The sequence below is a fragment of the Falco peregrinus genome, chromosome 11, assembly GCF_023634155.1.
Source record: "Falco peregrinus isolate bFalPer1 chromosome 11, bFalPer1.pri, whole genome shotgun sequence".
In the NCBI taxonomy this organism is placed as follows: Eukaryota; Metazoa; Chordata; class Aves; order Falconiformes; family Falconidae; genus Falco; species Falco peregrinus.
Window position 1 is genome coordinate 11,860,054 of NC_073731.1, and position 25,976 is coordinate 11,886,029.

General features: G+C 41.4%; 1 protein-coding gene across 1 annotated transcript in view; it reads left to right on the forward strand.

The window, feature by feature from the left end:
* Positions 1-8,649: 8,649 nt before the first annotated feature.
* LTBP1 (latent transforming growth factor beta binding protein 1) overlaps positions 8,650-25,976 on the forward strand; it is a 216,663-nt gene continuing 199,336 nt past the window's right edge. Inside the window, exons 1-2 of the mRNA XM_013300211.3 lie at positions 8,650-8,738; positions 9,149-9,237. The gene's annotated coding sequence lies outside the window, so the exon portion shown is untranslated. The remainder of the gene's footprint in view (positions 8,739-9,148; positions 9,238-25,976) is intronic.

Genomic DNA, 25,976 nt, shown 5'->3' on the forward strand with positions numbered 1-25,976 from the left:
TGGATATGACTCCCTCAAAATGTAAATAGTGCTCATTAGTACCACATACCACTTACCACAATAAGCTGAGGATACCTACCCTCAGGAAATACAAGACCAAAGCTTGATTAGTTAAATATATGTGTATGCAAATATATGTATATAGGCATATGTATGTTGTTTATTAAAAAGAAGCTGCAAATGATCTTTGGCACTGATACCAAGACCAGAACTCTTTCCTCCCACATGAATTGCCTGGCCAGTGCGACAGAGGTAAACTCTGTCCTGGGCTTACTGTACATGACTTGGCTTTCTTCAACCTGAGGAAAAAACTGAGCTTGTGTCTGACCTCCTTGGCCAGGTGGTCCCAGAAGGAGCATGGCAGGAGTTGTATATCAGTACAGCACTGCATGAACATCTGATGTCCTGCTGTCCTTGTTCCTCTAGGTTCATGGGTAAAAGCCTCTTTGGGAGCCTGGATGGCTGGAGGGTGCTGTGAGACATGTGGCTCTGAAGAGGTGAGATCAAGTCATGCTGGGCTCAATAGCTGTCCTAGCATGCTGGTCCCATGGGGCAGCTCTGAATCACTGCCTGGACTTTGGCAGCAGGCTCACAGGACATGTTAGCTGGGGTATTTTGCTGTCCAGGGCCTGAATGTGAGGAGGTGGGCAGCAGCTCTTCTTGCCTTAAGCAGGAAAGTTCCTGGTTTCCAAAAAGGAAAGATCGAATTATGCTGTTTCAACATCTGAAAGTGGGGAAGAGGGAGAGCATAGTGAAAAACGGGGAGATGACAGTCTTGTTGCATACATAGGTCAATCTGCTTGGTTTTTTTCAACCACTTAATTAGAACAGAAAAGGACACATTAAAATTGTTCAATGATTCCAAGGCAATGTGTTCCTCCATTTTTAGTGGAAGTTTGGAGTTCAGGTGACAAGTTAAGTTTGAATCATGGCTATGTGGATTGAAGTCAGAGGGTTTTGCCTCCTACGAGGTAGGTTAACACAATGGCATAGTGTCATTATTTTTCTAGTAGAAATGGGCCTGTTTGCTTGAGGACCTTGGTTTTGTATGTGTATCTGCAACGTTACTTACACATCTGGTGTTTGTCTCTGCAATCACTTTTTGCTAGTTTTGGTGTAATATGTCTACTGATAGCTATGGTATCCACTGTCCTTAGCAGGGAAACAGGTAATGTTTTTTAGTTTGCTAAATCTGTCTCCTGTTGTGCATGTTACTGCTTCCTTTGTTGCTCCTTTAGTGCAGTGGCATTCACGCCAGTATAAAATAAGAAAGCATCAAGATTTCATAGGGCAGGCAGAGACCCACACATAATGACTAAACTGGATTTGTCCAAACTTTTGCCATTTCATTCTTTCTCAGAGGTTTTGTGGGGAAGTTGTTTGTGCTCTGACAAGCAAACTATTGTGTGTGTTTGTTTGCTTTTTAAGTGTTAGATGTTTTAAAAGTTCATTTTTATGCTCCAATGACTACACAAATGGCTACTATCCGTTAGTATTTGCCTGGAGGATTGGGACTAACATTTAGAATAATGTACCCAGCATGTCTCTTTGATTATTACAGAACTGCCACATGAAGTATTATTTGGTGGCAATTTTATGATGTGCCCAAGTGGAATAAAATGTCTATTTTATTAAAAAAAGAATGCACCCAAGGACAGTGCAATGGGACTCTGATATAAATGTTTCGCAATAGGACACATTCTCATGAAGTGATTTAGTGTCTCAGCTGGGATTTAACTCCCAGAGAGAATTCCAGAATTGTCACTTACTGACACTGGTTTATTTTCAGTGGAGAATGCTGACTTCTCAGAAAAGGAGGAGGGGAGTGAAGAACCATCTCATTTGTTTTATCACTGTGTTTGGTGGGTCAGGGCAAAGTTATTTGGGGGCAATTCTGCTGCATTCCTTGTCAGATACTCATTCCTCAAGTGCTGAGTAGGAAATTTTATTGCTTTCACTTGGGGTAGTCAAAAATAATAACTTGTATTTGAGAATAGGAGATGTATTTTATATGTCTCTTACAAGCTTTGTGCTTGAAGATCTCCATCAACTGTGCAAATGCAGCAGAAATCCTTTTAACACCTGGCAAACGGAAAATAGGAAAAAATCAGTTTAAAAAAAATCTTTTGTGTAGTAATTTAAAGCAAGTTTTTAATTAGGGGGGTTTATTCCACTTATTTTGCATAGGCCTAAAGTGATCAGCAATTTCTTAGTCAGAAAATATGCTGCTTCCACTCACCGTTCCAATTACAGTGTAACCCCAGTTACTGGACTGTCTTGTTTGAACTGAATTGTCATCACTGCATTTTGGAAAAGTGAGTTCTTACGCCTGACAAGAGTGGTATTTACAGGACTGTGTGTGACTACGTGTCTGCAGTCAGCATGTGCCGTGCCAGTAAAAGACATAAAGCTAAATGACTCCTTGAATTTTAACTGACATGGAATGTAAATCAGGTAAGTAATAGACAGAAACACTAATTACTTGAGAGCTATGTTCATCACTGAAACCATTTGAGTTCTAATTAACAAAATGGAAAAAGCCACTTTCAGCATTATTTTCCCATAGGAGGATTTATTTTTTTAATGATAAAACATGTTATGACTGCTCTTCTTGTATGTGGTTGTGTCCATGTATACACATACACAGGCACAGAGGAAACTAATCCATTTCTTCTGGGTTTAGGTCATGCCTGAGAAAAAGCCAAATTATAGTGTATAAAATAGACATGCTAGAGTGTATTTTGTTTTGGTCTGCTAGCAATGGCTCTCAATACTACATTTCTTGATGAGAAATCCAACTTAGAGTTAAAATATACTTTGAAATGTTTCAGCATTGGTAGCATTTTCTGAGAAGCTGTCCATGCTTCATGCTCAGCAAGTTCAGAGATTATTTAAGTGTGTTTTCTCACATGATCAAAAAGGCTTTTCCCATGGATGATCTGTTACGTTTCAGGGGCCCTGAAGATTGCCAATATCTATTTTATTGATGTGTGTATTCCTCACTGGTACCCAGAACTATCCATTCTGTTTAACTAATGTTAATGTTAGCTAATGTTTAACTTTGAGCCCAGTATAGGTGTTGCAGGGCTCAGGCTGGATACACTCCGGAGTGACTTGCACACCCACGTGTAAGGTAACACACTGCAGTGTTGCTGCACTTTCTAACAGGAGTTACAGGTTGTGACATGCAGGTGGATATTTCTGGCAATCCTAACTCACCATATCAATGTCTAAAGTCTCTGACAATTTTCTTTTTACATAGGGATATTTTCTCATGATTTTAAAAGAATTTACTGACAACATCAAGATCAATTAATAGCATTTTAAATGTAATATAATGCCAAAAGCTGTGGGCAAGATTATCTCTTGCATCTGTCCTTGAAAGGGGTCTACAGAAAGGGCTGATTTTGATTTCTCCATCTGCCTTGTCTTCCCTTTCCAGCCCTGCAGACAGGCTCCCTTCTTCCGTTCCTTTTGCATGGCTGGACAGGGATGGCAGAACCAGTGACTGCATGGTGGAGTGCACGGCAGGTTTGGGGGGTTTGGGCAGAAGGGCAAAAGAAGCAGGGGGGAGGACTGGGAGAAAGTGAGCATTACTTTCACTGCCTGCACCCTCTTTGAGAAGTGAAGCATTTTGAGAGGACCCCACCTCCTTGAAAGTGTTTGACTTCTCTAAAGGCTCCTGAGGGATAAAGGGAAAATAGGGAAGACCTGCACATCCCTACCTAATGGGAGGTCTGACCTTGATCTTGAGGGATATCTCAATTTCAAGTATCCCTTGGGCAGCTTAAAGGTGCTGGGAACTCCAGTGCACAGGCATTAGGGTTTACGGCTTTTGGGTTTTGGAGTAGGTAAACTCCAAACTGTCTAAACTCCGACTAAGCAAACCTCTTGGGTACCTGAGTGTCATCCTTCTTCCTTGAAGGTGAACATGTACCTAAATACTCTGATTAACCAGGAGCTAAATTGTCACAAAATTAGTCAGTGATGCTCTTGTTTCCCTGGAATGGAATGTGGTATGAGTTCAACGTATATTGTGATACACTGAGTAACTGATGGACTGGAACCACTGAGAGTCAAGTGCTTAATAACTGCAGAATATAAAGTAGCAGAATGCAACAAAAGTATTTGGGAGCTGCAGTTCTTGGAAGAAAATACTCTCCAGTGTGTCTGTATTTAGGCAATATCTTCTTTCTTTTCTCTCACCATCAACAAAGTTCTGCTGTGATGTGGGGCATCTCTCTCCTGCATTGTCTCCTGCCTTTGTAGAGATTTCTCAGCATCCAGATCAGGCAGGTATATCTATGTCAAGGCACAAAATATGGAGGAGTTTAATCAGGACATTCTAAAGGTCTTAGCAGATGCCAAGAAGCCATATTCAGAATTGCCAACACCTTTATTTTTATCTTAGTTTGTTTTCAAGCTTGAACATGTGTGTACACTAAGATTAGAACTATTTGCATGCCAGGTTTCGGAGTTCGGTTATTTTTGAGTTAACTCCATAAAAATAAAAATTAAAAAAAGTAACGTAGGTAGCATTTGATCAGGAGGAGAAGCTTATTTAAGGCAGAAATAAAAGATATTTTTTCTTTCAAATCAGTTATAAAAAAAGAAAATGCAATCCTATGCATGAAGATTGAGCACAGGAAAATCTGATTTCCTGAAGTATTCCTTCTTCACTTTCTCCCTTCTGCAAAGGTAAAAATTAACCTTATTTCTGGATCCATGGGAGCTGGTCCTTATAGCCATGTGTGGGAGGTCTGCTGCGCAACAAATCTGCAGCAGTTCAAGGGAACTTAAGGCCAACTGCACTAATGCCCCATGCTCCTACACCAACACTTAGCTCTTTATTTTTTTTAATTATTTTTTCTGATTCCCAGCTAGATTGAAGTGCATTTGAATCAAATATCTAACTAAACTTTTCTGATAGGTAAGGTATTTAAGGGGTAGATTCCATATGCCTTGCAGTTAACATCTGTTTGCAGACATTGGTTGTATGTTTGTGCATGTAAAACCAGGACTTTCCACACAACTAATAGCTGACTTAATAAGACTGCTAACATAATCTAGCTTTAGAAAGTCTAACTGCTACTAATATTCCTTAGTCCTAATACTGAATTTATGGCATTTTTATATGTGAAAGTCAGAAACAGGAAGAAACCTCTGAATTCAGAGAAGCAGTAAAGCCACTCTCTGCAACTGCTACTGCATTAGCCAGACTGCAGGTACAGCCCAGACCCTGTATCTTTTTCTTGGTAGAACGGGGCCTTAATTTCTATTTGACTATTAAAAGCAGTGGTCCAGATGCAACATCTGGCTCAGGAAATCCCTAAACTGCTGATTGCCGGAAATGGAGGCTATCTGGGGGGGTGGAGAGGGAATCACTTTGCAGGCACTCTTTTCCTATATTCTTTTTCTAAGCATCTGGCTCTGTCTGCTGTCAAAGGCAGGATATTGGGCTCAATGGATCTTTCATCTGACCTGGGATGGCAGTTCCCATGCGTTTGGGGGCTGTAGTGGGGTGTGGCTGTGAACCTCCATCTTCCAGGATCTGAGGATTCCAGACATGACTTTCCCCTCCTGCCTAAGCCTTTATGGCTGTAGTGCTTCATCTATAATCTGTTTTTTCCAAATCCTGCTACAGCAGAAGTGCAGCATAGTGGGAGTGGGAGAGTTGGCCCCCTCCTCAAGGACTGTGCATTTTTATGTGTTTATGTATTTATTTTGGCTAACATGAAGATTCTCCTCTGCCTTGTCTGAACCCAGAATTCAGAAAAGTGACATCATTTTTAATCCTTGACAGTTTATGGGCTTTGAAAGAGATTCTGCATAACACTGAGCAATTAAGATGCCATTTTAATAGTTCTTTCAAGTGAAATCAAGTGAGTAATTAAATAAAATTGAATGAGGACCATGTCAGGCCACCCACGAGCTCTCATATCCGCTACAAATAGATGAATAAGTCAGGGTGGGGGACAAATGCTGTGTGCCTAAGTAGTCCTATTTATGTATTATTGGGTGACTCTAGGAATGAGGCTTTTAGCTGGAGGATTTGCTTTCTTTGTACAGTGTTTCCAAGCAAGATCATGCAAGACTGTCAATTACTATTCAAGCAGCAGTAACGTTCTTATCTTTTTAAATTCTGTATAGTGGTGTTAATGCCTTTGTTTTGTATAGATGGCCTACTGTAAAAGTCACAGAACATAAACAGGATTTTTTGCATTAAATGCTGGATTTGAATTTCTGCTGCCTTGTTATTTGTATGATTATATATAGATGCTTGTTGAAAGTTGCTTTAGAGTGCGGGCATGAGGTATGGTATTACACATGCTTTGCATTCATTTTACACAGATAAAAAAAGCAAACTGCAAGCAAAGGAAAAACAAGTGCTTTGGAGATTTACAGTATGATAACTAAGTAGGCATTGATGAAAAGTGATATCTCTGTTGTATATCAGTTCAGTTTCTTAGGGGAGGAAATACACTTTTTTTTTTCTTTAAGCTTTTCCACTCTTACACATTAAATTTTTTGCCAGGGTTTCTCACTATAGTTAAAAGTATTAACTGGAAACTGTATTTCCAAAGTTTTTTGTACTGTATTCTTTGTACTGTAGCTGGAATGCCTAACCCTATCTTAGATCTATGCAAAAATCTAAATAAAATATTGACGATTTAAAAATGTCCCATTTGAAATTAAAACAGAGACAATATGGTGACATCTGCTAACAGTTTTGAAAACTTGGCTTGCATTACTTTTCCTGAAATGAACATGGGGGGAGGCAGGGGTTCAATACAACAGCCAAAATAATCTCATCCTATGTCACAAACATTCACAGAAAAAACTCATATTCCTCCAGAATTTCCTCTGTAGGATACCTTTTGGGCAGAGGTGAGGGAGTGGGTACCAGGCAGCACTCCGTGCTCACCTCTCATGAACTTCTTTTCCATTCATCTTGTCAGTGTGCTGCCATCAGCTGATCATCGCTCAGTGCCTGTAGGTGCTCTAGTACAAATACATACTGGCCGTTTTCTTCCTCTCCTCAAACACGATTTTCTGGTTTTGCTGTGAATCTGGGACAATGCATGCCCCCTCTGGCGGTCAAAACAACATCCGTACATTTCTACGGGATTTCACTCTAAAGCTTTTTTTTTGCTGAGGGGCCAAAATGTCTGCTTTACAATTCAAAGTCATACGACCATAGTTAGTTCGTTTTTCTAAGAAAACCACCGGAATGAGCCAAAACTGGAGGAGAAAAATGCGTAGGAGAGGTGTTCCAGTGTGTGTCAGGTCCCAGGAATGTGATCAGTGACACTGACGGGTGCACACAGAGAGTAGCTGCAAAATTAATTGCACCAATTCTCCCTGCCTGGCTGGCACACAGGAGTGTAGGGATGGCACTCAGGATGCCAGGACTGGGCCCGCTGCTGGAGGCAGGGCAGAGCATTAGGGAGAAATAGGAACCAAGCTCTTACTGCTGAGAAAAAATAGCTGCCTAATGTCACAGGCTTTCTTTGATCACTGGAAACCACAGGGATACCTGGATGGGGCACACTGAGGTACAGAAAGCAAGTATATATAGGTTGATTCACTGGTTTCTATGGCTCCCTTTCATTTGGAAGAGTTTGGCTTATGATAACAAAAACGTTTGAACTCACACAGAGGGTTATGATATGCAACTCTTAAATTTAAAGGAAGACTCTCCTAATAGCTTTTCCTTTTCCTCTAGTATGCTTGTGTGTGGAAAAGTAGCATTTCCCTTTGTTGTTGTGAAGATGTTTGGTGTTGTCCTCTCTGGCAAGTTATTTCAACAGCATCTGACTTCCTGGAGGTTGAGATGGTTTCCAAAACTGCTGGGAGAACCAATGTTTGAAATCGCTACAGCATCTTTAAAAGCAACTATTAGCCATGTCATCAGGAAGATAATCCCAATGGCTGTCCAAAGTCAGCCTTACAGTCACTAGCCAGGACTTCCCCTTCCCTTCTGAATCTGGCTGATTCTCACACATTGCACAAGCTCCCACTGGCATTTCTTAGGCTGCCTCAGCTTCACTTTCTGTCTGCTGCCTTTTGACAACGACACATACTATCTGCCACTCAAAGGATAAAAGAGCCCCACCTGTCAACAAACACAACAGCTGACAAAAAAAAAAAAAAAAAGTAATTCACCAATGTGTTTATTTGCTGAGGAGCACTTGGTCAATTCTATCAATGGTGACAAAGAGGATTTAATAGTAACATACAATAATTCTGTTGTTGTTTTAAAACCCCACTTGTCACAATAATGGCTGCTGAAGTGTTCATCATTGCCATGTGACTCTTACTAGCCTATTCTTAAGGAAGCTGAGAAAGAGGGATTGTGGATTGTGATGTTTCATAAAAATACATTTAATATTATCTAAGGATTTGTAATTGAGAGTTTTCCCAGAATCCCCTGCTTTTTAGCTTTTCTGCATACCTGTGGACTGCAAAAAATGGCTCTGTGCCATAATACACTGTCAAGTTTTAAAATTCTGCTAGCAGGGGTCATCCTGGCCAGAGGATTCTGAATGGGTTTTTTCTGCAGTAAGTCTAAAGTCCGTGCACAATTTACTGTTAAGTGTACACTGTTGGCAGCTACACACCACAATCAGAAAGGAGGCGAGCTGCCAGAGTAGCTGGACTGCTTAGTTTAGAGTATATTCAAGTTTATGAAGTCTATGTCATTACAAGATATTTCCAAAGTAGAAAGTTAGAAATGGGTATGAAGATTTTTTTTTTGTTCTTTTCAATGTAGAAAACAAAAATTTTTTAATGAGTTTTCTTTTAATTATACAACTACAGCCATTCACCATGTGAATAAGCAATACTTGTGCACAGGGTTGTGCAGAGGAGAATGGCTTTGAGAGGAAAGAAGGGGAGTTTATGGCTGCCTTGAGCTTTGTTTTTCAAAATTCCAAATTCTGGATTACATTCAAAATGTTTGTTCACCTTAAGAAATGAGAATAGTATTCATAAGCAACCTTTTCTTCTTTTGCTGAATTGGACAATTATTATCAAAGTCTTGTTACCCATGTATCAGTCTCTGAACATGTCAGCCCTTAACCTTCTTTTAGATGAGCTAAGTAGTTGGAATTCACGGTCTTTCTCATATATGATGTTTATTTTCCAGGTGGCTAACCAGCAGCTCTTGATCTACATGAAAAGTAAACAGTTAAGGTGCAATCTCATGCCAGGACCGTAGCATGGTTATGGAAGAAGGTGAGTCACCAGCTCATCTTGTATCATGGCCTTGTCTTATCTTTCATGCTGTGAGCAGTGGGACTCCTGGAGGACCAATGTTGTCTGCTACTGATTGTTCCTGGCATTCTCTTTCCTGGCTTTTGATCAAAGATTTTGGTACAGGGCTTGTAGGACAAGGAAGATCAGTCATGTCAATTTTTGTTAATCACTGTTGTGACTTTTCTCTGAATTTCTATAATTTATCAGCATCCCTTTTGAGCAGCAGGCACGAACCCTGGACAATATTCTAGCAGTAATTGCTCAGGACTGTGTGTGATGCCATCCTGCTTGATATAGCCTTGGGTATATGCTTGTGTATCCAAGAGCAGCATTGTCTCTTTTAGCAGTGTGTCACATCGGGAGCTCCTGTTCAGCTCACAAAGCAGCATGACTCCAGTATGTTTCCAGCGACCTAAAGCTCATGAAAGAGATCCCTTTTTTTTTCCTAGCTGCAGTTAATCATGAAGGGAAACAAGATTACACTGAGGTCTTTTTAACCATATTTTTTTCCCTGGGGAACAGCTTCATTCCTGTGCCCCAGAAACAAAGACCTTAGGTATGAATTGCTAAATGGCTGAAAAGACCCATTCTCTTTCTTTGTTCGGGCAACTTACAACAGATGCCAGCAAAGGTATTGAAAGAACTTTTGGTATGGGTATGCATTCCTTTGACTGGGTGCTTGCATGCAAGAAAGTTTATATAATTATAATAGTAAGAGCTGATATTTGAATACTATCCTTGGTGCAAACTACAAATTAAAGTTGAACAGGACTACCCTATTCATCCTGCTGCTGATGCTGAGAGCTTCTCCAAAATGCTATTCAAAAGATCAGGGAAAAAAAAGCTAAGAAAAATACAGTATGCAAGCGAGTTGTGGGCCAGGTGTAAAGGGCATGTATATCCCAGCTGCTATAAGATCCCTAATTACTCTAAGATAGTATATTCATGTGACAGAATCTGGCTAAGGTTCTCCATCCTTCTTCCTCATTGCTACTGCTGGCAGCTCCCCAGACTCCTGCTAGGGAAATCCAGTCCTAAGCTCTTGTGTGCTGTATGCCCAGCAGCCTGAACGATAAAGACCAGATCAGGTCATAATCGAGGGACAGAAAGAACTAAGTGAGGAATTTCACAGCCACACACAAGGGTGGTGCTGACAAAGAAGGGATAGAGACAAACAGGATTGTTCAATAGGAAGAGCTCAGTTTACCTGCAAGATCAGCTGAGGACAGAAAAAGGTGGTGAGTGGTAGATCTAAACAAAACAAGCCAGGAGCTGGGCCATAATGTAAGGACGTCAAGCATTGGAACAGGCTGCCGGGGGAAGTGGTTGAATCAGCATCCCTGGTGGTATTTAAAAGATGTGTAGACGTGGTGCTTAGGGACATGACTTAGTGGTGGGCTTGGCAGTGCTGGGTTAACGGTTGGACTTGATGATCTTAAGGGTCTTTTCCGACCTAAATGATTCTATGATGCACCTCCGTAGCAACAAGAAAACAGAGGAAAAGCAGCATGTGCGGGCTTCATTGCTTCATTACAAACTCCCTTGTAGTGCTTTGTACTTGGCAGGCTCCTGGCTCACCTTGTGTGCCAGAGGATTTTCCTGGCTAATGCAGTCTGCTGGCAGATGCTCCCTCACCTCAGACCCAGAGATACCATCTCCCAAACAGCTTGTGTGAGTAAGAGAAGGCTGACTATATTATCATTACCATATCCTGAAAAATATAGATAGGGACGATGGTTACAGGAAAAGCTTTCAATGCTGCCATGCTCAGAGGAACAGAGTGCTTTATTGCGTGAGGTTACTTACAGTCAGATTTTTTCCTTAAACTGAGGCTAAAAGAAGAGGCTTACTTCAAACCATCGATCTGTAATACAAAGGTAGGAAAAAGTAAAAAAAAAACAAACCAAAACCCACTGTTGAAAGTGCATTTGGCAAGCGTCCTCTCTAGGGTCTTTGTGGGTTCATGAAGCTGCAGGCCACTGTGTACCCCAGCCGGGGTGTGCACTGGTGGGCGCTCAGAGAGGTTAGGTGTGGCTTTTAGGCCCAGGCTTAGCTGCTGCCTCAGTAGAGACAGCTTTTCCAGGCCAGGATGACAGTACTGCTCTCTTCCTGTCTGTCTGTCCCATTTTTCATGGCACTGGAATATAACATGGTACTAAGGGGATTATGTCAGATCTTCCCCCTTCCTCCTGCCTCCTTCCCACCCTTAAGGTCACTCTGTTAATATTTCTATTGTATACTTTAATTAGCACATTCCTGGCTGCAGGCTACCTTCTGCTGTTCCCGGCCTCTTTAAAACACAGCAGTTTATATAATATATATTATTTTTTAAATGTTAATTGTGCAAGGACCTTTTAGGATTTGTAATGTTTAGCTTGCTGTGACCTTTGCACAGGATCTGCCCATGACATGCACACAGCAAACACTGGCTTGGGACGGCAAGCTGCCAAAACTCCCTGGCCTCTTATTACCTCGCTCCGCTTACAGTTTGTTAGATTTCTGGGGAACCCTACCACGTGTTAATGCAGTGAAACCTTATCTGTATCTGTTCCTTAACACCTATCCTGTGGTGCGCAAACTGAAACTAAAAGGTTGCCTTTGATTGGCATCTGAAGAATTCTGTATTTATGGCACAGCAGAGTCTGAAAATACAGACTCACCCAGCGAACTGGAGCAGAGGTTCCCATTTCTCAGGAGGGCTGCTCAAGAGGGGCTTACATACCCACAGGGGTCACCAGATGACTTCCTGCTGCCATAAACTCTGGAGTCCTACAGCAGCCTTAGCCACACTGGTGGGTGCAGGCATCAGCAAGCCCACTGACCAAGCTCACACCACTTCCATTGCCACCCATGAAAAACTAAAAAGTCAATAACTATCCCTGACCTAAGAGAGATACGGGTGGGGTGTTATCTGTAAAATGAGTACTTACTGAGAGGTATCAATGATAAAGCAATCACGACCATGACATTCTGTGATTCTATGATAATTCCACAGTGTCAACCTAAGCACGCAGTGACAGAGGCGCGTCGCGGAGGAGGGTAACCTCTGGCAGGGGAAAGAAGGAAAAGCAATAGTGAGCAGCTGGGAGGGTGCCCAGGAGCTTCAGTCTCTGACCCAGTTCAGCTGCAGATACAGCAACACACCCAGGCAAAGCCTTGTTAACAGCTTTATAAATTTCAGCAATATCTGGGTGTTGTCTGAAGGTTTCCCTTGAGCACGCCCACACAATCTGAGCCTCAGTCAGTACAGCTATAGAATATACAGGAAAAAGAAACAATGCTTCTTTTTAAGAAACAGATATCGGCATCTGAAATAAGTCATTGTGCTTGACTTATCCAAACCAAATTCCTGATGTCTGGAGTTTTGTCTATTAGTGATAGCACGATTAGTTACAATATGCATGAATATACTGTGCGACCATGCAAAACCAAATAGTGCCACAAAGATAATTGTGGTTTAATTAATACAGTCTGCTGCTCCATGCTCCACCAAGTTTTTGATTATTTGTCCATCTTTAAATTTTCAACAAAGCATTCCTGCACAGTCGGATGCCTTCAGAAAAAGAAGAAAAAATGTATCTTCCTTTCCATTTTGGAAGTTTGGCTTGTTTTCAAGCCATTTCATTCAATAAAATATATTTTTTGGTTTATTAATAACACATTTGGCATGTCTATTTTCCAAAAGTTTTTGAGATTCTAAATTTCTGTGAATTTCATAAGTGAAGAACATGAAATATTTTTACATATGGCATAAAAAACTAAAAAGATTTGGAAAACATGTTTTAGTTAAGGACATTAACATGTTTCTAAAATACTAAGTTTAATTCTTAATTTTGGTGAACAATTTCACTTTCATGTCTCAAACTCCAGCTTTTGAAAACATTATCTCTCTCAACTACAAGATGGTACTTTTGCCCACTCACAGCAGTTGATACTGATTTTTTTTTTCCCAGTTATTTGGTGTAAAAGACTAAAAACATATTGTTCTGAGCATTGTGGACAACTTTTCCAGACAGGGAAAACAGAGGGTTTTATGACTTAGGAAAGCAGAGTTCCCAGAGGGCTGGTCTGCTTTTCTTCCACTCTTCCCTTTAGGATTTTCTGAAAACATTTCACTTACTTTTGACTCTGCAGTACATTTATAGCCTCTTATTTTTAGGGGTTCGTGCGTACCTCCCGTGTGCATGTTCCAGCCCTGCCTTCTGCATGCTTTCCCATGCAAACAGAGGTATCGCAGGACACTTGTTTGTGTTCACTCACTCACATGTGACCAAAGATTCAGTGTGGTGGGGGTGCCTGGTTTTGGTTTTCCCCTTCCCAGCTGCTAGGCAGAAATTTGCCTTCTACTTCTAATGGGTTAGACTTGTTCAGTCTTCAGGAGGGAGCAGGGCTGGGGCAGCAGCCATAGCAAGGAGTGGAGCCCTTGGAGATGCTTGCTTCAGCGTGCGGTGTCCCCTCGTGCAGCCAGCAGAGCGGCAGTGAGGCTGGGCTGCAGCCCCCGGCTTCCTCGCCCCACACTGTGTTTCTGTCTCAGTCTGTGCCCGTGTGGGCGAGGGGGCAGGAGCTTCAAGGAGCCAGATTATCTCTGCCCACCAGCTCCCAGGGGTACCCTCCAGTCAGCAGCCTGTGCTCTCCCATAATTTCCCAAGGCAAAAGCTAAGCAGAAGCAGTACGGAAAGGTCTGAAAGGGCAAGACATGCTTTTGTCTGCTCCCTTGCTATCCTGAACAGCTGGGTTAGAGCCCCACACAACCCAGGGCCATGAATGGCAATATTAACTTTAAAAAGAAAGTCCTATTTTTGATTGGCTGTGCCAGCTGTTTGATGGCACAACTTTACAGCAACTCAGAATTTCTTTGTAAAGAGGGAATCATTACAAAATAGGGAACAACAATATTCTGTGAAGACTGACATTTAAACTGGGATAGCCAAATTTACCTTCTAGTTGCACATAAATTAATAATCTAATTTTGAAAGGAAGTCAGAACCTAGCAGCTGCTTGTGACTTCCTTTAAACTGTTTTTGAAAGAGTCAGGTTATGTTTTTTCTGAGTATTTGGATGCATGTGCTATAAAAAATTGAGAGCCTATTCTTAGAATATATTCTGTTCATTGCTGATTTTTTTTTAACTGGTAAACATATAAATCCCTTAAAACTTAAACCACATAAAAAGTATTTTGTACTCAAAAAAGGGGTCCAGTGTATATTTCTTGTTCAGCATGAGCTGTGATAAGATTAATTGTCAAGTAACTGTATGCCAGTATTTAATGTGTTTTTTTAAGCTGATAAAGTGCCCTGTCAGACTAAACTCTCTAATATTTGGTGTTTTCTAAAGAGTTATTTAAGTGTGTTGTCTCTAATGTCTCTAATTGTTTAAGCCTTAATTCCATGCTTTTAAAATGTTTTGTTAAGGCTGTGTTACTTAAATGTTTTGTTAAGGCTAAAGCTTAGTTATTTAACTGATAAATGTGTTAGTCTGCTCAATAATTCTTAAACATCACACCTTTGTTAGTGGTTTAAGGCAAGCGCACTGTCTACACCCCTGTAAAGGAAATTAATGTTTTATATTAACAATTCCAGGTGTTAGGAAGTACACTGGATATGTAGTCTTTCTCTCATATCCAGAACTGGGATCTTCTAATACAGAGTCCTGTATTAACATAACAGTTGTTATTAATTCATAGGTGATGTGCTAATAGACTTGTAGTTAACTCAGCATACCTGTTATCCACTGAGAAAAAGCCCCGAAGTTTACTAAGATAGGAAGAAACTTCTCACAGCAAAAGCGGGAAGTCAGTATAAAGTGGTGATGGATAAACAGGCTGGAGATTAAAAAAGGGTGGCAGCCTTACAAAGAAGTGGTGAGGCAAAACTCTAGCAGCTATGAAAATGAAGCTTGATCTATCTCTGCACCATGGGTGACAGGGTTGCTCCTAACAGAGGACTGCACTGTTGGCCCATCTGACCCTGGGGTCTTGCCTCACTGTCCATTTTGTTGTCATGTAATGAGAAGGGCTTGGCTTCCTGTTCTACTAAGCTTTCACCTACCTGGGCGTGGTAATCGGAACTAGACTATAAATCTCTGAATGTTTCCAGTACAGGGCAGGAACATGGACAAACGTCTATGTGGAAAAACGTTAAGACTGCAAAGTTCAGGCACCTTTGTATTCCAGCTCCCCACATTCAAAGGGTGCTTAATGGATGCTTAGGGTTTTTTTCTGGATCAAAAGTTGAGTGTACAAGGTGGAGAGTGTCCCCTGCTCTCCTCCTTCCCTGAATGCGTTTTCCCTCACTGTCCTGGAAGTTTCTGCAGTGTGTCCTCTCCTCCTTACACAGTCTCCCTCTCCCCTTTGCCTTCCCTCTGACCCCACGCACTGGCCTTTCCAAGGCAGTGTGTCTCCCTCCTCTTTATTTCTGCTTCTGGTCTGTAGGAGCCGGCTGTGTTTGGGTGTAGTGGATGTGCTATGCCCCAGGGCTGTGGCAGGAGGGTGCTGAGCCCCTGTGCCCAAAGCACAACGAGCTGTGGGAACCCTGTGGGGCCTTCAGGCCCATAAATGACTGCACATCTGAAGTCCGCTGTGGCTAATTAAACCCTTTTCCAGCACACCAGAGGAAAAAACCAAGTAATATCCGTTAGCCTCATGCCACCCAAACTGCAGCATGCATTGGAAAGTCCAGTTTCAGCCTCACTTTCCTTGACTTTTCCCCTGTGTAAAATGGGGGTGCAGCTGTGCCAGTGGCTGAAGTCTATAAATGAAAAGTGTTGCATAGGTGTGAGTATTATTAGCTGCTTAACAGAACTAGACAGCATTAAAAATGAACCTGAGGCAGACAGTGAGCCACAGCAGTGTCAGTTTAAACCCAGATAGCTGAAGGTTTTGCTGAAAACTACTGAAGTGCAAGGGAAAAAATAATTGCTGTAGCATTCCTGTAACTCTGTCAAAGGCTTCTGTCTGGCTAACTCAAATGCAGCTTCTCTTAGAGCCTTGCAGAGAGATTTCCTGATGGGCTAGTAAGGCCTATTATACTACTGGCAGCTCTGTGCTCAGTCCAATTGCCCCAAACAGGTGCTTTCCTTGGGTTGAGATGGCAAGGTCAGTTTTGGACACCAGGAAAGCAGAGGGATGACTTCCTGTCCACAAATAAGCTTAGAATGAACATGTCACTAAAATCTTTCTGTCTTACAACTGCTCACTGAGGAGTGGCTGTATGCAAAGGTGGCTGGACTGTGATCCCTGTAGTGTTATGGAGGGAAAACCTCTGAGACTAATCTGGGAAAACCTTTGGGGTTTTCTGAGTGAACTTCTCTGGGGTGAGGAGCACCAGGAGGTGTGTGGTTATTTAGCACATATTGCAGCTGCACCCAGCACAGGGAGTTGTTTTCTAACAAGGACAAATGGGGGGGGGGGGGGGGAAGGGGGGAGAGGTTCTCCCCTACTTTACACTGTTATTTTTTGATACAGTCCCCTAACCTCTTTTCCTCTGACTCTGTAACACCTCATAAAACAAAGTGCTTGGTTGAATTGGTGGCTTATAACAATAAAACCGGTATACGCAACTTGGAATTATTTTTAGAAAGCCTGTTTGTTTGTTTGTTTGTTTCTGCTTTAGTGTTTCACCTGCAGCTTCTGAATCCACAGGCTACCACAGTTTCCACTGAATTTCAGAGTTTTGGCCCAAAGTGCCAGTAAGTAAGCTGTGCCTAAGCTTTAATGTGAAGATTATTTTTTTTTTACAGTATTATAAGTAACAGCTATATTCAGAAATAATATACTGAATACTTTTCTACAGTACCTGGAGAGGTAATATTGTACCAAAAATCTATACTGATTTTTCCTAAAGAACTTGGAAACAAAACAGTGTAGCCATTGTATTTCAAACATTAGAGCAATTGTTCAGTATATGTGGTGCAACCCTAAATTTCTATGTCAGAACGTGGTGCCAGCTCTGAGTCTCTGTAAATTACGGTACTGTAGGCATGCGCATGTTTAAACAAGTGCTTTCCTATCTCCAGGTTATATAGTCATATTTATGTATATGATTTGGAAAAGCCAGACAACACTCTGAAGTGATAAAAGGGAACCTAAAACATGTGCTCGTTTTCCACAACATTGTACTTTTAAAACAAAGCAAAACCTGTTATGGAGCTTGGCTTTTTCCTCTAAGTATATTGGCATTTGTTATATATAAATCCTAATGATGTTTATTCTTGTATACCATAAAACCTGTAAGTAGAACAAAGAGACCTAGTAAAACAAATACAGATAAACAAAGAATAATTCATTGCCTGCACTTGAAAGTGTTTTGTGCTATAGTTTGTGTTACTCCAGTATACTCATAAACCTGTGACTAAGCATCTTTAAATTACACATTTAGGCAGCCACAATTTTAGTGTAGCTCCTTTTAGATTCAACAGGCTACCTAGTGGCTTAACCTGCTACTGAAGGTCAGGAGAATGTAATTGATCTTCCACAATGCCTAGACATCACCAGCTATGCTTCTGGAGATATCCTGGAAAATGAAACTGTGAAAACATTCCAAGTGCTTCAGTGGGATTATTGTCTGTGACAAGATCCTCTTGGACAATACACAGACCTTTGTGCACGTATCGCCATAATACCCAATAAAAATCAAAGTTTGCCCTTGGGACCACTCTGCTTGCTGTGCACAGTATTTCAGATGGGCTGGTAATATGTGGAATCAGCACCATCAGTGACAAAAACTAACTCAGGGCTTGTCACCCACATTCTCAGTTTAAGCATTCGTTGTTCTTTTGAATGTGTTATTTTCTTACTGTTGAAGAAAGGTTTCCCATGTACCACACATAACACCTAGCCCTGGAAGATGCTAATCACTGTGCTGTATTTCCCTGTTTGGCCAAAACAGGTTATCCTCTGAGACACTATTTCTGGTTTTTTTAAGTCACCAAAGTAAAAACATTTTCTAATTTATTGTTTTTACTTGAATCACCCTATGGGAACAATGGTTGTATAGAATAGTTAAGACACTGCGCAAGATTAATTGATTACAGGATCAGGCAGTATGCTCAAAGAGCATTAGCTTTTCCCAAGATAAGAATCTTACTTCAAATTACAAGTGGACTGTATCAGGCGGCGCTAGCCCTTGAACCCAGGCTTGGTGTCCACTGCCACACTGCTGCTCATTTGAGTCTAAGCCTTATGCACTGGAGTCCCATGAAGAATAATCACATGCAAACAACATAATTTCCTAATGCAATCACATCCTATTGATGTGATTGATAGTATAAGAAAAGAAGAGCATCTCCCTGACTGAAAAACATTAGGAAGACTGGTGGCTGCTTTAGAAGTAATCAGTATGAGAAACCTAAAAGGTAAGCATGTTGTTTTAATTAGAGATCCAGACCTAGGAAAACAGCAAGAGGAATGGGAATGTGAAAAAAACTGGAAAAGGAAAGGGGCAAAAAGTTTTGTTTGTAACTGCAAAGGGCTTTTATTCTTGTTAGTATTAGAGGTTATTCTTTTTGGCTATAAAGGATAACTTGGGTTACGCTGATCTTACATCACTGAGACAAGGAGCTGGACAGATTCTGCACAAGAGAAGCATGTGACTCATGGAAAGAGTAACTAGTGAGGAACTTGCTTGACTTGAACTCTTGCTTATAGGGATTTTATTTACCCCTGGGGAAGGGTGAAATTTTCCAGTTTGGCATAGAGCTAAACTACTTTACCAGCAGGAGAGAACTTGAAGCCTCCGTCGCTGAGAAGATAAGCTTTCATGATACAGGATAAAGACTAATGTACTGAATATTATTGCACAGCAAGAGAGGAAAAAGATGCCTTAAAGCATGTTTCTTTTAACTGTGAAAACTAGCTAATGCAGTATTCAACACATATGTGGTACGTAACTAGGTGATCACATTGACTCTTCTTCAATACACAAGACAAACCATCATACATTTCTTTACAGCAGACACCAAAAATAAAGAAAAATGCTCCCTGCTTTGAGGAATTGAGGATCCCTAGTAGCTCTTTCAACAACATGATACCCATATTCTCATTCACAAAAAGCTCCGTTACAGAATTGAGTCAAAACTAAGATTTGTTCCTAATGTGAATAATAAGCCATCTGCCTGGTGACAACACAATAGGCGTGTAAAAAAAAAACGTGCTGTAGAAACATTTGTAAAAAGTTACACTCAAGAAAATTACTTACTAAAGAGGTTTAGTTTAAAAGCAAATTCAGCCTCAGCTCATCTGTACCAACATGTTTTAAAAGAAAGGGGAAAAAACCTGCTTCCCTAACGTGCTGATCAGAGCTCTTAATGGCAGTCTAAAACATGCATAAGTTAAGCAAAACTCCCTAGTTTCTCCAGACCAGGGCAGAACTTAATCCTCAGGCACTATCTGCCTGAAAACTCGAAGATCACAGAGAGTAAGAAAGATGAGATGAGATTTGGATGCAGATTCCAAACAAACACTTTTAATACATTAGTTATGAATGTGGATTGTTGGGGTTTTTTAATTTTTAAAAAGCTTACATCAACTTATGAGGAAATATTTAAATTGCTGTTGTGAATCTTTTGTTCACAGTAACTATTTTTATAGGTTTGTAAAAAACCTTTGTTCTACCTAATTGTGTTGTCGAATCACCTAGATCCTCTCTGCAATAAAAAAAAATCTTTCAGAAGGAAAAAAACCCACCTCATTTTAAAACTAATAAAACATAATAGCAGGTAGTAGGAGTTAAAGTTCAATTTATCAGTTCTGTCTTTGAGCAGAGCCAAATCATTTAGTAGAAATCTATTCTAATCTTCAAAAGTTACATGATAACATAGATTACAAGAGAAAACTGAAGAACTGTATGATTGTGGCTTCCAAAAGCTGCTTTAAATAATGAAACACTGAGGTTGCAAATGTAAGTATTTGATGAACTGAACTGTAAAGAATCACAAAAAATTCCCACAGACCCTGAGGACATTATGTAGTGTATCTTAAGCAAAACTGGCAAACACTCAAAAAACCCACTGGTGTGTTTGCCAGTCAGTGCTAAGGACTTACATATGGTCTTTGTTCAGGTTCTCTCAACTGGAGAGGATTTCTCTCAATTTGAGTAGTTGGCGGTCATAATTCCTGCTTTTCATAATTGCAGTTGCCTTTAAATCAACTCTGCTTGAAAAACTCCTGCAAAAGGGACCTGGATGGAAATCATCAAACTTAACCATCCTGAAGAAGAATCCCAATCCTTGTCAGCCCTGGCTACAGCCCCACAGAAAATTAAGGGGCAACACAGATGAATTCAGCTTAGAAGGAGATAGGAATTACTTGATCTTAGCTCAGAGGTGGCCATTGATGTGCTTTGAATAGGAATAGACGAGAAGCTTCGGTACAGAGGTAGATCATTCTTTTTGTCTTCTGATTACATCTTTTCAGTTCAAGATTGTACATACTCTGATAGGTCAAGACTGTGGTCCTTGAAAATGCTATGCCTGTTTTGAAAGAAAAGGATAGAAATCTGCATTTTTTATTTCTGAAAATTTTAAACTTTACTATGAACAAAGCTAGCAATTTCATCTACACATAGATCCTGAATCTAGAGAATTTTCTGTATTTTCTGTGTGCTGCTGACTAGAAGTCAACACAAGTAAAATGAGAAAAAGAAGAAAAGGCTACATGAGCTGAAACTTATTGCTACAAATGCTTGCCTTCCTGGATGACTCTAGTCTGGACGAATAATGGCTCTACGCTTTACACCCCAGCTACATGTGATTCAAACAAGAATCTAACTCACAGACAGACTGGTTAGCACTGAGGCGCATCTTCAGATTATTTCCAGATACGAATACAGATGCACATAGCTAAAAGACTCTGTGCATGTTGTTCCTATCTGCTGCATGTGATATTATGTTGCCCTGCCAATCTGTGTATGCTAATAAATCACCCTGCAGATGTGTAGTGGGAGCATCTGCTTTTGTGTGCAAAAGGTTTCTGAAGAGACCATCAGCACGCCTCTGCAGAGACACTGCCTGTGCCGGAGAGCGGAGCCCCACTGGGAGAAGTGAGTGCCTGAGTGAAGGAAGGAGTGAAAGGCTGCCCCTCAGGTGGGCTCCCTTTGCCAGCAATGAGGAGCTGTGGTTGCGTGACTCACCGGCTGGCCGTCACGGGAATGTCTGAGAGCAGGACGATGTCGTGGGCATGCTGTGGACAGACCACAAGCTGTGCACTGTTTAGATTAATCTGCTACTGCTTTAGGAAAGCATGGCAAATTATGATGGCAAGCTTAAAACAATCTGACAATTATAGAGACTTATTTTAAATACAGCTCTTAAGGGAGGATACAAATTTATGATTTTTATGATCATTCTTTGTTTAGGCTTGCTGTCCTGAGCCCAGCTCTGACCAACAGGAATGGAAAGAGGATCTGGTGATGTGACAGACTCTGAGGCAGGTTAAAGCTGTTGTACAGAATACTCTACCCTCACGTAGGAGCTTCAATCTAGATACCAGCAAAATCAGTAGGAAGCCTTTCCATTGATTGCAGCTCACTGAGATCAAAGCCTTTTGAGAAAAAAAACATATCTACTTGTTTATGCCCCTGTGCCACCATTTTGTGGAGGGTGGTGGTCTGTTTTTGGATCACAGTCCTTGCTGAGAACTGCTAGGCAGGTTCTTCCCCCATTCTCCTTCTTGTATCCCAGGAAGACCATCCTGGAGCTCAGCTTCTCACTGCTGTCCCTTTGTGCAGTAATGCAACAGCATCAGAGCTACTGCTGGGCATACTTAGTCTACCTCAGAAAAAAATCCCCTTAATTAGGAATCAGATGTGAACTAGTATGATAAGGACAAATCAAGTCACTGGCCTCCTCTGACCTCCACATGCCTGTTTTGTTCAGGATCTTGCAAGTTATTTGGGAAAGCTACAGCTCATCTGCTTTGGGAGTAGTCACATCACTTTGATTTGGCTACTTACAAACCATGTTTTAATTACCTGGTGGTGTCAGCCCCTACCAGGCCCTTCTTGGCTAAGTCCTTTGCTATAAGACCAGACCGAATTTCTGTTTTCTAAATACAGGTGAGGCTTGTTGCTGGGCTGGCGTGTCTCTCTACAGTACTCTTGTGTTACAACCTGCTTGGTGGTAATATCAGTTCAGGCTGTGCCTGGTGTCGCGTTTGAGCCCAGGTGTTTAGCCTTTTTCTGGGGTCTACTTCATCCCTTCTGGCATGTCCTAGCTCTTCCAGTTCTCAAGCTCCTTCCCACCTGCAGCCTACACCAGGAAGCCTTGTACATTATTGCCCTGCAGGCTTACTTTCTTGCAAGTGGTTTCTGTCCCACCCAAACTGGGCATGAACTGTGCCTGTTTCTACCTGAGGCTGCTCGTTAGGCATGATGCCACACCTCATCACAGACTCACATGATAACTGAGAGTAGAGGGGACCTCAGAGGTCCTCTGGCTCAGATTAGGGTCAGCACTCAAGCACCCTGATGCAAAACACAGACACACTGCAGACTGACATTAAACACCTCTGCAGACACCTTTTGCTATTGGAGAAAAAGTGGTGGAAATGAAAGCCCAGCATTTTCTCCCTACCTACTTTTTTTTTAAAAAAAAGCTTGTAATTTTCATTTCATCACCTTCTACCGCAAACCTTGAAAGAGCAGCAGACAGAGGACCTATACACATACTCCCAACCTCTAACATTGGTGTGGCTGGGAGCTGCTCCAAACGCATCATTAGAGGTAGTAGTCTGCCCTTTTTTTAATCCAGAGAGCCAGGATCTGCTGCTCTGTGTGCCCTGCTGGCCTTCAAACAATTGGTCACCCTGACAGTCAAGCTCAGGTACTACTTTCTAGCACAACAGTCTAAGCAGGGCTGGGTTTCTCTCTTTGTGACATGGAAAGCAAGGTTAAGGCGGACAGTAAATACCCAAGCTTCTCACCCAGCATCATCCCAAGCTGTCGGTGGGGGAGACCAAGCGCAGGCAAGGGGATCAAAACATTACCTTTAACGTTATTAAGCAGCTGCTTCAGGGGTAATCATGGCTGGTGTTCCCCTGAGCTGTGGCTCCTCTTTCCATAGTCTCATACCACTTCTGTCTGCTTCTCTTCCACTTATGCTGATGGGCTGGTCTTCCTGGATTATATGTAATTATGAAAACTTTAAGATGTTTTTCAATGTTAACTCAAGTCAGGAGGGGCTTTATCTTACACAGACACCTTTTCCTTCAGCTTTCATAAGTCTGAGCAGCACACAGTGAAACAGTGAAAAATCAGGATCCACCTCTGAAGTTTATTTCTGTAGAGGTTAGTATTCTTGGCATATGACATAGCCATGCTGTGAGAGTTTTCAAATATTAGTTATAATATTTACTTTGCTTTTGTGAAGAATGTGTTAGTTTAAACATGTCTTCTCCTAAGGTAAAGTGAAATAATTAAATTATTTTCTCGTTTTTGTGGTCCTTTCCACCTAATTTCCTCTGCAATTTGTTTATTTTCAGTGTACATGGGATTGTACAAAGAAAAAAGCAATTGCAAGGAATAGTGTAATTAAAAAGTTCAATGGATATTTTAATTGTTTTGTAGACAAGATATATTTATTTCCTTGAGGGGAAGAATAATTGCAACAGCACAATGTGAAGAGTTTCATATCTTGGAAAAATATCTTGTATTTCAGAATAAGTTATTTTATGTACGTGAAAATAACTGTGAAACTGCCAAATATTCTAGTAGAATTTTGTGCTAGTTCAGGAAAATGGAATTCAAGACTATGCAAATCCACACAGCTTCTTTTACTATGACAGTTATGTCAGCAACTTGAAAAGAAGCCAGCTCTGTATTTTGTTGGATATGGCAGTGGTCAGTAGTGATAGACTAGCATTAGACTTTTGCCAAATGGATCCAACTTTCAGTGTGACAATGCAAAAAGAAAAAAAAAAAAAAAAAAAAAAGCCTTTAAGATGATCTCATTTGGTAGTAGTCTGAGGGGAAGTGAGGACCATTACCCTGGCTATCAATAGTGTGTCATCTTTTCCCATCCAGACTTGTAGCTCTAGACTGTCTGCATGCTAACCTGACTGCTTCAGACACCCAGTGCCACGCAGGACACATATTGCTCCAAGATACAAATTCATATATGGACCAAGCTCTAAGTCTTATCATAAAATGCCTTCATCCCTGAAAAGGTAGTCTGCTTCAGGACTGTCTGACTCCAGTCAGAAAAGCTGGTATGATTTATCTGCTGGTACATGGTATAATGCCTAATGCAACAGAGCCCTGATCGCAGTGGCAATAACGGTACCTTGGGAGGTGATGACTTCTTTCAGAGGAGGTGCTGGTGAAGGTGCTACAAAGATGCATTCATGTTAGCAAATCCATGGAGGGTGAGGCAGAAGGTTGTTTACCCAAGGTAATGTAGTGTGAGTCTGGAAACACGGAAACATGCCAAGGTTGATCATTACAGACCTCCAAGTCACAAAGGCAGGCCACCAGTAGTGAATGGGTTCAGCAAAGCTAAGCCACTTTCTTCCAAGCCTCATACATCTGTCCAGACCTAGTCTGACATTATCTGAGTTCCTTGGAAGTGAATGTAACTGCTTACATGAATAAAGCCAGCAGCGCTTGGCTTTTTGTGAAACATTATTAATCATATTTATACTGTGGTAACACTCAGGAACGGTTGAGGCCTCAGGATATTGGTTGCGAACTGTAGTTACAGTTTCTGCCTGAAGAAACAAACAACAGTCATGATTGGAAGGTACAGTTCTGTTCAAAAAATACTGTGTATTCAAAAAATAACATTGACACGGTCTTACTCTGCAAATCTACTTCATGTATGTATTCAGACACATGTGCTATATACTTCAGTGACATAATAAAGGCCAATTACTTCTTTTCCCTACTCTGATGACAATGGAATTAAGCTGTTCTCTTTTGTTCAAAAGAAATACCTTCTAAATTAGAGTCATGTTACTTGTACAAAGCCACGGCTAAAGGTATAATCTAGGCTGCAAAATACAGGGGGAGGGGAGTTGCAGATACTTGTATGGTACAGAAAAGGAAAACAGGAGATACAGGTCTCCAGCTGATTCTCAGCTTACAAGAAATTAGAGACCGCTTTTCCTCCTTTAGCTCAGAAGAAGTTTGGAGTAATATTATTTAAGCTAACGGAGCTACACTATTGTAAAAGTGCTCTTCTATATCCCAAACTGGGGCTGAACACAGTATTCAACCTTGTCAAACTCCAGTACATAAACTGTGAGCTTCCAGCCCAGCTTTCCTTGCAGGCTAAGGCTTGCTGCCTGGTGGATCTGCAAGACCACGAGGGCCACTCACCGGCCCTGTAGCCCAACGCATCGGGCATTGCTGACCATTTAACTTACTGCCTGGCGAACCTGGACCCTGGGTCGCAGGGAGATACTGTGGCCCTGCTGCATAAGGAAGGCTGAGTCATCACCCGTGCTCAGATGACTTCACCCTCAACGTAACGTACATCTTCCCTGAAGCGTCCTGCGAAGGTCCCTGCTTTGCCCTGCGAGCCTGTGCACCAGGCACATTCTCCACGTGACACAGGGCCACAGTCCTGTCCCCTTCATTTGCTGAAAAAGAACTGTGAAGGTCTGAGCACTGTCAACTTCGACGGCTCAAAACCAACCATCCTCTCTCACGCAGCTCATGGGACTGGCCCCAAAGCCATGAGACTTGAAGAAAAACATACATGGCAGTTGAGTTCTTGCTTTCATTTCG